This window comes from Phyllobates terribilis, unplaced genomic scaffold (assembly GCF_046119375.1).
Source record: "Phyllobates terribilis strain yellow unplaced genomic scaffold, ASM4611937v1 Scaffold_1__5_contigs__length_1240528914, whole genome shotgun sequence".
Lineage (NCBI taxonomy): Eukaryota > Metazoa > Chordata > Amphibia > Anura > Dendrobatidae > Phyllobates > Phyllobates terribilis.
The window spans coordinates 728,782,914-728,797,421 of NW_027362761.1; positions in this window are offsets into that span (position 1 = coordinate 728,782,914).

The following is a 14,508-nucleotide window of genomic DNA, read 5'->3' on the forward strand; positions in this document are numbered from 1 at the left end:
AGCCCACTTGAAGGAGCACTTGATATCCGCTGAAGCACCTGCTGTTTTTGTGCCTCATCTGGAATTTGTAGCGATGGGCGTGTCCGTAAGAAAGGGATCGTATCACATTGTCCACGAAAAGAAGTCGACATCTTAGCTTGGCTGGAAGATGGTCTTTCTTCTGCAGATGATACCCCCCCCCCACTGCGGGGGGGCTCGACCCACCAGCGGACAGGCACCAGTATTGGGAGAGGGGGGCTGGCCGTCAGGGTCCACCGCGGCTCTGGCACAAACCCGGCGACACGGAGGTGGCACGGGCAGGAACGAACTGGCCGTGTCGGCTTCTCACTTTTTGGATTTTAGAAGGGCATGACATGCCTATATCTGTGTCTCCCCCTCCTTTTACTCCTCCACCTCTTTTCTTTTCGCATGACTATATGTACTTGTCACTTTTCCATGTGTTAGTTATGTCTTCTGAGCAGTTTGTCAGCTTTTGGACACCTTTGAAGGTGTTTTCTATGTGTTTCTATGTGTTTTTGTTTGCCTGCCATTGGTTTTAACGGTGTTCGAAGGTGTTCGACGAACAGTTCGACGAACAGTTCGGCGAACACACGGGTGTTTGACGAACCGAACCGATCTCGAACACTACGGGGGTGGCTCAACACTATCCGGTAGCAGAGTCTGAGTAGGAGATCTGCTCCACAGGTAGGGGCCTAGTGACAGAGGCCCAGTAGGGGAGCAGGGAGTAGTCTCCATTCTAAGAAGGGATCCTAGGGGGTACGGCGAGTGCAGGAAGGCACCCGTACGCCCCGAATCTGTCAGAAGACAGAGGGATCGTAGGCCCCAAGAAGGGTACCGGCCCCTGGCCCAGTCGTGTACTTCAAGTCTCGGCTGGAAAAGCCGGAGGTTTCTGGCTTATATAGTCAGTTGCCGAAGCCGCATTCTAATCCCCAGGAGGGTCAAGCAGGTCCGGGAGCTCCAACGCACAGGAGGGACTTCAGAGCACCCAAGCCGGATTGAGATTGGGCAGCGCAGGGCAGGAGGGAGAAAGACCCAGCGTGAAGTCGGTCTAGCTAGGAACACAAGAAAGTGGGGATCTGTCCGGTACTCCTAATCTGCCTGAGAAAGTGCTGAACCCATGCCTGGTGAACGCAGCATGACGTGGGAGGCTAGCACCCGTACAGTGCACCAGTGGAACTGCAATAAGAACTGTGAGTAAAGACTCGGATGACTGCACCGCACCACCTCCGTCCATTCTTTATCTGCGCCACCTTTCCCTCACTGCACTACAATGCCTAGCGCAACCACCATCTTTCTACACTGCCCTGGAGCTTGCGCTACCTGTGGAGAGCCACACCACCCCTGCTGCAGTAACACTAGCTCCAGAGGACTGCTCCGTAGCGGCGGCTCCTTTTGGCCGCAATCCACAGGTGGCATCACGAACACTTTCCCAAATCCCCTAAACTATACCCCCCCTTTTACTGACCGCCCTGGGCCACGGACCGGGCCAGCCACCGTGATATCCCTCGGCAACCAGAGGCCCGGCTGCCGAGTACCCCACAGCCCTGGGGGTGCGTCACGGTACATCTCGCTGATGGCACACTGGGTTAATATAGTGGAAGCCGGGACCCAGTCGGATTTTGGGATGGAACACGTCCTCCCAACGCCGAGGATTGCGGGCCCTGGGTCAATCAGGGTTGTCCCCACATTCTACAGCTCCTGCACCTCCTCCTCCTCTTCAGCCTCCATTTCCGAAATTACCACATCAGTCGCAAGCTGGAAGCACTGCAGCTCTGCCTTGGCCAAGCAACAACAGGCTATGCTGACGCTAATATGCTTAGGGGACAAACCAGATCTGATGGATCTGCTTGTCAAAGTACATGTGTGCCCATTTTAGAAAGTACACAGCTTCTGCTGCCCTTGCCGTGCTTCAGCAGCATTTGCAGCTTTCAGCTCACTTACTAATCTGCGATGTCCCCACGGGTTGGAACTCTACATTGCAGATGTTTTGAAGGATTGGTGAGCAGAAGAGGGCAGTTGTTGACTACCAGCATCAAGAAGGCCGTCGGTATTCAGTTCAGACTCCACACATAAGACTTCTGGAGTGGACATGGATGTCAGACATACGTACCATCCTCCAAAACTTTGAGGACTCCACCAAGATGGTGAGTGGCGAGGACGCCATAATTAGCGTCACCATCCCGCTTCTCTGTCTTCTGAAACGCTCTCTGCTCAGAATTAAAGAGGATGCATTGCAGGCGGAGCAAAATGGAGCAAGGAACCATACAGGGTGATTCCCCACAACCCATCCTCATCTCATCCCAATGTGGATTGGGTGACAATGAGGAAGAGGAGGAGGAGAAAGAACAGGAGCTAGTTTCCTGCGCTATAGACGGTACTACCTGCACAACTGTCATACCGTCTGTTCAGCATGGATGGCCTGAGGACAGGGAAGAGGAGGAAGAGGAGGAGGAATAAGGAGGAGAGCATGGTCAGTCGTCCTCTTGGTGAGGCCATGGAAGTCTTGCCCCTTTGCAGTCTGGCACACATAGCTGAGGACAGGCCTAATAAAATGGGGCAGTACGAGAAGGCCCTTGTTGCGGGATTATTGAAAAAATTCCCATCTGAAAACGCTGGGAAACGAGGTCACAGTTCGTTGGACAACCAAGGAGTACAGGCGAGAGAGACACAAATGCAAACCAGCAGAGGCAGGGGAACACTGTCAAAGTTCTGGGACAGTTTTCTCCGACTCTCCCATCGCACAGGAGACGCGGGGTACTCTCACAAGGAGGGCAAAGTTTTGGAAGATGGTGAGGGAGTACCTTTCCGACCGTACCATTGTCCTCTGTGATTCCTCTGTGTCTTATAATTATTGGGTATCCAAGCTGGACAGGTGGCATAAACTGTCTCTGTACGCCTTGGAGGTCCTGGCCTGCCCTGCCGCTAGCGTTTTGTCAGAGCGGGTTTTTAGTGCCGCCGGTGGAATTATAACCGATAGGCACATTCGCCTGTCAACTGAAAATGCTGACAGGCTGACTCTTATAAAAGCGAACAAGAGCTGGATTGGGCCAGACTTCTCAACACCACCGAATGATAGCAGCGTAACATAAACTCAAATACAGTGGGTTTTTTTGGGAGGTCTAACGCTATTCCCATGCACCTCTGTCTTTGCACACGGACATGGGTATACGCTTCCTGATTTTGTCTATTTGCTCTTGTCCTCCTCCTTCTCCTCATCCTCATCCTCCACATCCTCATCCATATCACCGCCATATCTATCATATCACCATATCTACGTCTCTTGCAAGAAACATTGGAGTTCCTCCAAATTTTTGGCAGCCGTTGCATTCACTACATAGGAAAACAGTATGGGAGACCCACTTCCTAATAATGGGAACATTGTTTTCAGGAAGCCCTCCGACCTCCACATCTCTGGCAAGGGGCATTGGAGTTCCTCCAAATTTTTAGCAGCCATTGCATTCACTGCATAGGCAAACAGTATGAGAGACCCACTCCTTTTTAATGGGAACATAGTGACCCAGTTCTATGTGTCTATAAATTGTTAGTGGGGTTTTTCCTAAATTTTGGCAGCCGTTGGACTCACTGCACACCCTATAACTGGATAGCAGACCCTCTCCTTTCTAAAGGGAACATGTCGTTACTGGGCCCAGCTCTATGTGTCTTTAAATTGTTAGTGGGGTTTTTCCTAAATTTTGGCAGCGGTTGGACTCACCGCATACCCTATAACTGGATAGCAGATCCTCTAATTTCTAATGGAAACATGTTGTTACTGTGGCCCAGCTCTATGTGTCTTTAAATTGTTAGAGGGGTTTTTCCTAAAAATTGGCAGCCCTTGCAGTCACTGCATGGGCATTACCACTATAGGAGACCCACTACTTTATAATGGGAACATTTTTTTTACTGAGACCCTCCTCTGTCTCTTCAAATGGGTTATTGGGGTGCGTCCAAATTTTTGACAGCCCTTGCAGTCACCGCATATGCAATAACAGTATAGGAGACCCGCTCTTTAATAATGGGACCAACAAAGCATAGCCGACTGCTGGCCCTTTAAGAATAGTAAGGCTGTAAAAATAGTGTTTGTGACTTTCACAATCCCTCCTTCATAAATGAAACAGGATGTTTCTGATGATGTTTCACACACCACATGGCCAGATAAGATTAAAATGACATTTCCTGGTGAATGCATTTGTCTTGATTGAAAGCAATGCAAAAGTGCAAAAACGCATCAAAAACGCTACGTGTGAACATAGCTCAAGGTGTGGAGGAGCATTTTTGTTTTTGGTTATTTATTTTGCCTTATAAACAAGTCATTATCCTGGAAAGGATGTTCCTTAACATATTTCCCAGGAAAATCTATTTTGGTTTCATTTTTGTGTTTTATTGTGAGTCCGTAAAAGTGGCGTAATACCTCTGACAACATTGTTGACAGCAGTGACCTGGGCATCAGAGATGCTTCCAGGGGTCTTCCCCATGCTGTTCCCATGTCATTTGTGCACTGTTCCCATCGATTTGGGAAATTTTTAGGCCCTCTGCAGACCGCCAGGGGGAGCCACCGGAAAAATGGTCGCGTTACTCATAGACTTACTTTGGGCACGTTACGCGGACCGAGCACTCCAGCATTCCAGTTTTTTAACAATCGTGTTAATTCATCTTTATATTTTGGTATTTTTTCATTTTTTATTATCTTTCTTTTTAATGTGCAAAAGGGGGTGATTTGAACTTTTATTTATTTATTTTTTTTAATATTTCTTACAATATTTTTTTTTAAACTTTTCATTGTTCTTAATACTCCCTTTAAGGGACCTGAAGCTGATGATCTGATCGCTTGTTCTATATACAGCGATGCCGTAGCATTGCTGTATATAGCAAAAATCACGGTCTCCTTTGAAGCCCGGTTACAGGCAGAGTTTTAAAGGAGCTCCATAATGACTATCACAGAGGTCTCCTATAGAATCCCAGCTGTCATAGCAATCCATCAGCAACCCGCAATCACATCACGGCAGCATCGATAGCTGCATGAAATGATGCGCCACCATGCTGGCGTGTGTTAAATGTAGCTATTAGTGATGAGAGAGTGTGCTTGCTACTGCTTGGTAATCGCCCGAGCATCTCACTGTTCGAGATGCTCGACGCTAGACAAGTAATTTCGGGATGCTCGGACGGGAGCTCGAGTCCCTGCCCCACATGGTTGGCGCTGTTTAGACAGCACATAAATATGCGGGGATTGTCTGCCACTCACTGAAATGCAACAGCCATGTTGGTTGTGGCATTACAGTGATTGGCTGGCCACATAGTGTCATCGGGTCTATATCAAACCTGGTGACCCTATGCTCGCCAAAGTCTACCCTTCAGACAGGCAGAGTAGGGAGAGGTGCTGCTGAGCTAGGAAGAGAATTGACGGTTTATTTAGTGAAGTATTAGGTATTCCACAGCAATATACAGTGGGGAAAAAAGTATTTAGTCAGCCACCAATTGTGCAAGTTCTCCCATTTAAAAAGTTGAGAGAGGGCTGTAATTTACATCATAGGTAGACCTCCACTATGAGAGACAAAATGAGAAAACAAATCCTGAAAATCACATTGTCTGATTTGGAAATAATTTTTTTCAAATTTTGTTGGAAAATAAGTATTTGGTCAAATACAAAAGTTCATCTCAATACTTTGTTACATATCCTTTGTTGGCAATGACAGAGGTCAAACGTTTTCTGTAAGTCTTCACAAGGTTGGCACACACTGTTGCTGGTATGTTGGCCCATTCCTCCATGCAGACCTCCTCTAGAGCAGTGATGTTTTGGGGCTGTCGCTGGGCAACACGGACTTTGAACTCCATCCAAAGGTTTTCTATAGGGTTTAGATCTGGAGACTGGCTAGGCCAGTCCAGGACCTTGAAATGCTTCTTACGAAGCCACTCCTTCGTTGCCCTGGTGGTGTGATTGGGATCATTGTCATGCTGAAAGACCTAGCCACGTTTCATCTTCAATGCCCTTGGTGATGGAAAGAGGTTTGCACTCAAAATCTCAAGATACATGGCCCCATTCATTCTTTCATGTACACGGATCAGTCATCCTGGTCCCTTGGCAGAGAAACAGCCCCAAAGCATGATGTTGCCACCCCCATGCTTCACAGTAGGTATGGTGTTCTTTGGATGCAACTCAGCATTCTTTCTCCTCCAAACACGACGAGTTGTGCTTCTACCAAACAGTTCTACTTTGGGTTCATCTGACCATATGACATTCTCCCAATACTCTTCTGGATCATCCAAATGCTCTTTAGCAAACTTTAGATGGGCCCGGATATGTAATGGCTTAAGCAGGAGGACACGCCTGGCACTGGAAGGATCTGAGTCCCTGGCGGCGTAATGTGTTACTGATGGTAGCCTGTGTAACGTTGGTCCCAGCTCTCTGCAGGTCATACACTAGGTCCTCCCGTGTGGTTCTGGGATTTTTGCTCACCGTTCTTGAGATCATTTTGACCCCATGGGGTGAGATCTTGTGTGGAGCCCCAGATCGAGGGAGATTATCAGTGGTCTTGTATGTCTTCCATTTTCTAATTATTGCTCTCACAGTTGATTTATTCACACCAAGTTTCTTGCCTATTGCAGATTGTCTTCCCAGCCGGGTGCAGTGCTACAATTTTGTTTCTGGTGTCCTTCGACAGCTCTTTGGTCTTCATCATAGTGGTGAAGACCAAAGTGGTTGTGGACAGGTGTCTTTTATACTGATAACAAGTTCAAACAGGTACCAGTACTACAGGTAATGAGTGAAGGACAGAGGAGCCTCTTAAAGAAGAAGTTACAGGTCTGTGAGAGCCAGAAATCTTGCTTGTTTGTAATTGACCAAATACTTACAGTATTTTCCACCAAAATTTGAAAAAAAATTCTATCCAAATCAGACAATGTGATTTTCAGGATTTGTTTTCTCATTTTGTCTCTCATAGTTGAGGTCTACCTATAATGTCAATTATAGGCCTCTCTCATCTTTTTAAGTGGGAGAACTTGCACAATTGGTGGCTGACTAAATACTTTTTTCCCCACTGTATACACATCTGAACTAACAATCCTTCTAAGGACTAATCCAGCTGCATATATTAATCCTGATGATAGCAGGAGTTAGGCAGGCAGAGTTTGTGGAGAGTGTATAGAGCAGCATAGGGTCCATTACATGTTCTGTCTGCTGCTGTTACAGATATCTATGGCCCTAGATATCGGGGTTAATATTCTTTTTGCTCTTAATCCTGATTATTTGCTTAAAAAGCATTATAATACACCATTTTACTGCTCCATTTGCTTGTTAGCAGCATGCAGCCAGATTTGGTTGATTTTATTCGCATTGCTGTATTGTGGAAGCAGAGAAACTTGTCCATCATCAGACAAGATACTGACTCGCCCAGGGGAATGGGGACGACTCGGTACCCGGGCCTTTGCCTGGCCTTTGGGGATGTCGTGGTGGTCGGCTCCCGGGCCCGTACCCTGGGATCAGCTTTTAAAAGGGGATTGTTTGTTAATTTTCTGAAAGTTCGTGACGCCACCTGTGGCTTCTGGTGAGAATCGCCAGCGCTGCGCAGTCCACTGAGGCCGGTGATAAGGTAGCTCGATGGTATAGCTACCCACAGGTGGAGCTTGGCCTCAGGGCAGCGTACGGAGAGGGGGGATGCAGGACAGGCGAGACCCGGTCAGGTCAGAGCAAGAACGAGGACGGACACGGTAGTCACTTCAGTACCTTTTACTGGTGTAAAATCAGGTACATCCCGGAGCACTGTAGGGTGAAGGGTGCATATCAGGATCCTCCCCAATGAGCGGGTGTAGGGCCTCCTGCTTCTTGCCTCTGCATAGTAAGATTCTGACCTGCCTGAAGCTAGGCCTAACTTTATCTCTGTCCTGCACCGGCTGACGTTGTGGTAGGGCCTTCTCTTGGAGTGCACGCTCCCAGTTTACGGGGCCTATGTGTCTCCTGGCTCTGTTACGTATCAGCTCTCTGGTGAACCTGGGACCTGTAGTTCTCCAGGGATTCCGGTTATGCCTTACTGGGTCGTAGAGATCTGCCCTTGAGAAAGCGGTTCTTCCGCAAAACGCGCGTCGGGCTCCGTGTTACCACCACCCTTTATTTCTCTCTCCCTCCTCTCCACTCTGTTTGTGAGAGCTCTCCACAGGTAACATACTTCTCATTACTATACTCTTATGCCCTGATATCAGGCTGATGTTGGTGCGCCCCCTTGACATATGGCAATGTCTTGCTCTGTTATAATAAGAGTACTATTCTATTTGATGTAAGTGGATTGCTTGTATTACATTATATATAGCACATTAATGGCTTCCACTATTTATGATTGATACTTTGCCTTGGGCTAGCGTGCAATTCTATTAAAGGGCTAACTGATATTGAGTGCTTTCATCTGAGTATTAGTGTGTTCCCTATCAGTCATCCTTTACCCACAATTTGTCTGGTTTTTATACCCATTCTTCTATACATGTTTAATAAAAATATCTTTTGCAATGATATGCTGAGCTTTTCTCCTCTTTTCTGATAAGATTCTGACCTGCCTGAAGCTAGGCCTAACTTTATCTCTGTCCTGCACCGGCTAACGTTGTGGTAGGGCCTTCTCTTGGAGTGCACGTTCCCAGTTTATGGGGCCTATGTGTCTCCTGGCTCTGTTACGTATCAGCTCTCTGGTGAACCTGGGACCTGTAGTTCTCCAGGGATTCCGGTCATGCCTTACTGGGTCGTAGAGATCCCGGTAAGCTCGGACCCGGTGTCCGGTATATGTTTCGGGGTGAGCTGGATAAGCTCCTCTGCCCCCACTGCTACTCACTTTCCACTCGCCTTTGGCCACGCTCGTGCCCTCACTAGGCTACTCACACTAACGGCAGCTTGCCGCGCTTCACCGATCTTATGGTGCCGGCACACCTTAAGCTCACTATTCTGAGCTACAACTGAGTCTTAGTCTGGATGAGCTCCACTGCAGGCTAGCAACTGCAGGAGCTGGAACAGGCTCTGTCCTCTGAGGTAACTCTTCTCAAACTGTACTGGACTAGGCTGCAAACAGAAACTAGACTAGACTGAGCTCGACTCTGTATTCAGATCTGTACTTGCTGAACTCTCCAGAGGAACTGAACTGCCTAGCTCCACCTTCCCTATTTATATCCCTAACAGGCTCTCTCTGCTGGTCTGAGGTGGAAGGTAGAGATGTGTGAATGTTTATGGGGGCCTATTGTGGAGAAATCCATCAATGCACTCTTCTACGATCTGTGAAACCAAGCGCAGCTGGGCGTCACAATACCATATTACTGCTGATATTTTTTGAAGTGTGCCAAATATTACACTCCATTTAAAGTCTGCTAGTTTTTTGTTGTTCAACCTATTCACACTTGGTCGCTTACCAATACCATACAACAAGGCCACTGCCTAAAATCGTGGTCATCAAACGTGATCCCATATTACTGCAGTAATAATCGTGACATTTTGGGGAGTGTGCAAAATATTACACTTCATTTAAAGCCTGCCAGTTTTGTGTTGTTCAACCTATTCACACTTGGTCGTTGACCAATACCATACAACAAGGCCACTGCTTAAAACCATGGTCATCAAACGTAATCCGATATTACTGCAGTAATAATCGTGACATTTTTTGGAGCATGCCAAATATTACACTCCATTTAAAGTCTGCCAGTTGTGTGTTGTTCAACCTATTCACACTTAGTCGCTGACCAATACCATACAACAAGGCCACAGCCTAAAACCGTGGTCATCAAACATGATACGATATTACTGCCATAATAATCGTGACATTTTGGGGAGCTTGCAAAACATTATACTGCATTTAAAGTCTGCCAGTTGTGTGTTGTTCAACCTATTTACACTTGGTCGCTGACCAATACCATACAGCAAGGCCACTGCCTAAAACCGTGGTCATCAAATGTGATCCGATATTACTGCTGTAATAATCGTGACATTTTTGGGAGTGTGCCAAATATTATACTCCGTTTAAAATGGGCAAGGCGTCTGGCAAGGGGCGGGGAAGTGGACATGATGGTGATGGTGCACGCAGAGGGCAGAGGCCGAGACCATGGGCAAGATGAAACTGCGCCTGCTAAGGGAGCACAACAAGCATCCACATCATGTTGAACTACCTTCCAGTCCCAATTTCTAGGGGGCCACGGAACACCACTCTTGAAGCCAGAGCAGTGGAAAAAGGTTGTTGGTTGGATAGCTGATGAAACTTCTAGTCTGTTTGCCACCACCACCACCTTGTCTTTCACATGGTCCAATCTCAGTAGCCGTGAGTCTGCACCACTTATTCCTCACCCTGATCCTCCTTCCTCCCACCATGCCGAGTGCCCGGAGACAAGTGATCCGACACTTTGACACTCCGAAGAGCTGTTCACTTTTCCATTTATAGATTCTGGCCTCTCGTCCTGCCTGCTTCAAGCGGGGCAAGAGGAGAACGCATGTAGCGATGTCCAAATATTTGAGCAGCCATAGTCACGCGAAGGCGATGGTGGGAAAGTGCAATTACAGTCGCAAGAGGTGGATGATGATGATGATGAGCCACAGACACAAGGCGGGCAACTGTTCCCCAGAACACCAAAACGAGGGAAGTAGCCAGTCCACCTAGTGGCGGCTCTGAAGCTAGGCAAGCTCACATGCGTACCAGTCCGGGCTCATGAGCTCAACCTAGTGGTTTCTCAAAACCTACCCAGATGTGCCTGATCTGCTTGTGAAAGTACGCCGCGTGTGTGCCCATTTCTGAAAGTCAGATACACCTTCCGTCGCTCTCACCGTGCTTCAGCAGTGTTTTACAGCTTCTAGCTCACCGACTGCTATGTGATGTCACCACGCTTTGGAACTCAACGTTGCATATATTGGGAAGGATTTGTGAGCAGCAGAGGGTAGTTGTTGAGTACCAACTTCAACAAGCCCGTTGGTATTCAGGTCAGCCTCCGCACATAAGAGCTGATGAGTGGGCATGGATGTCTGACATCTGTGCCCTCCTTCAAAACTTTGAGGACTCCACCAAGATGGTGAGCAGTGATGACACCATAATTTGCGTCACCATCCCGCTTCTCTGTTTACTGAAACGCTCGCTGCTCACAATTAAAGTGTAGGCATTGCAGGTGGAGCACGATGAGATGGAGCAAGGAACCATACAGGGTGATGCCACATAGCCCAGCCTCATCTCATCTCAACGCGGATTGGGTGATAATGAGGAGGAGGAGGAACAGGAGTTGTTTTCCTGCACTACAGACGGTACTACCCACACAACAGTCATACCGTCTGTTCAGTGTGAATGGCCCGGGGCAGAGGGAGGAGGAGGACCAGGAGGAGGAGAGCATAGACAGTCGTCCTCTTGTCAGGACAGGGAAGTCTTGGCTGTTGGCAGTCTGGCACACATGGCATACTTTATATTCCGCTGCCTTTTCTGTGACCCTCGCGTTGTACACATTTTGGCCTGCAGTAATTAATGTTTGGTCACACAACTAGACCCACGCAACAAGGAGAACCTTCTATCTCTCCTTCCCGTGGCGGAGAGGTCTAATAAAATGTTGCAGTACCAGAAGGCCCTTGTTGAAGAATTATTAAAAAAAATTCCCATCTGAAAACGCTGGCGGCAGAGGTCACAGTTCCTTATACAACCAAGGAGTACAGGCAAGAGAGACACAAATATAATGCAGCAGAGGCAGGGGAACACTGTCAAAGGTGTGGGACAGTTTTCTCAGGCCCTCCCAGCGCCCAGGCCCTGATGCGCGGGGTACTCTAACAAGGAGTAAAAAGTTTTGAAAGATGCTGAAGGAGTACCTTGCCAACTGTATCAATGTCCTCCGTGATTCCTCTGTGCCTTATAATTATTGGGTTTCCAAGTTGTACATGTGGCATGAACTGGCTATCTATGTCTTGGAGGTCCAGGCCTGCCCTGCTGCTAGCGTTTTGTCACAGTGGGTTTTTAGTGCTGCCAGGGGTATTATAACAGGCTGATTCTTATCAAAATGAACAATGGCTGGATTGGGCCAGACTTCTCAACACCACCAGGTGATATCAGATGATATCAGCGGAACATAAAGTCAAATCCAGTGTTTGTTTTTTTTTGGGGGGGGGGTCTATTCCCATGCACCAGTTCACACCCAGACATGGGTATACGCTTCCTGATTTTGTCTATTTTCTGTTGTCCTCCTTCTCCTCATCCTCCACCACCATATCACCACCATATCAACAGGGTGACCGTGATACAACACCCACATAATATTTTTAAGGGTGTTTATGATGCCCGTAGGAAATATTTTTATAGGTCTACCTCTAACATTCTGTATGTTATACAGTATGTTCATGTATACCCCCCAGGGGTGAATGTTTTTCAGCCTGTGCACTTACCACTACAGGAGACCCACTCCTTAATAATGGGAACAATTTTTTTTTAATGAGGCCCTCCTCTACGTCTCTTCAAAGAGGTATTGGAGTGCATCCTATTTTTTGGCAGGCCTTGCAATCACTGCATATGCAATAACAGTATAGGAGACCCACTCCTTAAAAATGGGAACAAAAAAGCATAGCCGGCTGATGACCCTCTAACAATAGTGAGGGATGACTGCTGGCCCTCTCACAATAGTAAGGGCCACCTGATGGCCTTGTAAAAATAGGCTTTGTGACTTTCACAGTCCCTCCTTCAGAAATGAAACAGGATGTGTCTGATCATGCATCATGCACCACATGGCCAGATAAGGTAGCAAAATGTTAAAATTACATTTACTGGTGAATGTATGTTTCACCGTTGAAAGCGATGCAAAAGTGCAAAAATGCATCAAAAACGCTACGTGTGAACATAGCCCAAGGTGTGGAGGAGTATTTTTGTTTTTGGTTATTTATTTTGACTTATATACAAGTCATTTGCCTGGAACGAATGTTCCTTAACATTTTTTCCAGGAAAAAACATTTTGGCTTCGTTTTTGTATGTTTTACTGTGAGTCTGTAAAAGTGGCGTAATACTCTGACAACATTGTTCACAGCAGTGACCAGGGAGTCTGAGATGCTTCCAGGGGTCTTCCCCATGCTGTTCCCATATCATTTGATCACTGTTTCTATCTATTTAGCCAATTTTTAGACCCCCTCCAGACCTCCGGGTGCACCACCGGAAAAATGCTCAAGTTTCCCATTGACTTACATTGGCATGCTGCTCTGGTCGAGCACTCGAGCATTAAGATTTTCTTGACCCGAGCAACCGAGTATTTTAGTGCTGGCTATCAGATATCATTTAGCAGGTTAACAATTGCGTGCTAAGCTCCGCTCCACCTGTGATTGTTAGTGGCAGGTCCTCTCTATAACACACAGCCATGACCTCCCAGATACGGGGCGTTTACATACGCCCTCTTCCGATTTGCACCATACATGTACGGCACATGTCGTCAATGGGTTAAACAGTCAGGGTAATATTTTTCCTCACAGAAACTGGCAGCTATGAGACCATGCTGTCCTGTATACTCTTTTGCGACCTCCCCTGCCCAGGAGATGTGGTACGATCAGACCATGTTCCAGCACGGTCAGACACAGCCATTACACAGTACACAGAGGGGCACATTTATAAGATTATCTCCGCACAGAGACATTTTTTTAGCCAATTGTGGAACTTATTATTTTCCAATATCTATTGATTAAAGTGTACTTTGTTTGTGGAAAAATTCCATTAACGCCTTAACGACCGCCAATACGCAATAAAACAATGGTTGTTAAGGGCCTTATTCTGGATCATCATCTTAAAATGCCAGTCAGGAATAAGTGAATAGCACCCTGCCATGGGTGCAAGTCCTGCATGTGACAACTGTACAAGACAGCTGACACCCTGCGGCATGGGCCCCAGACGGTATTGGAACCGATCGGGGCTGATTAAGATTAATCCCTTAAATACTGCTGTCAATCTTGACAGCAGTATCTAAGTGGTTAAAAAGGGGTTGAAAGATGCCCTTTGACAAGATCGACCCCCCGCAATCACAGGACCCAATCATTACCATGGTACCCTGAGGTCATCTGATGATCCCAGGGTACAGTGGCCTGTAAGATCCTGCTATAAGCAGAGTCTTTCAAGCACAGTCAGTGAGGCACTGACAAGTCTCAGGCACTGCAATACACAAGTACTGCAATGCATGAGACCAACAATCAAAGTAAAAAATATTTATGTCCCATAGTGGGACTAAATGAAAAAGTAAAAAACAATCACATAACGTGTAAAAAAAAACTCACAAAAAAACATACACAAATAATTAGGAAAAGCCGTTTCGCCACTAAAATCACAACGTTTGTGTTAAAACAAAAATAAACAAAAAAACATACACATAATTGGTATCGCTGCATCCAGAATGACCCAATCTATATAACTGCCACATTATTTATTCTGTACAACGAACACTGTAAAAAGCATATAAAAACATGCCAAAAATTCACTTTTTTATCATACTGACACAAAAACATTGAATAAAAAGCGATCAAAAATACATTAAAAAAAAATAAAAAATGGTATAGATGACAAA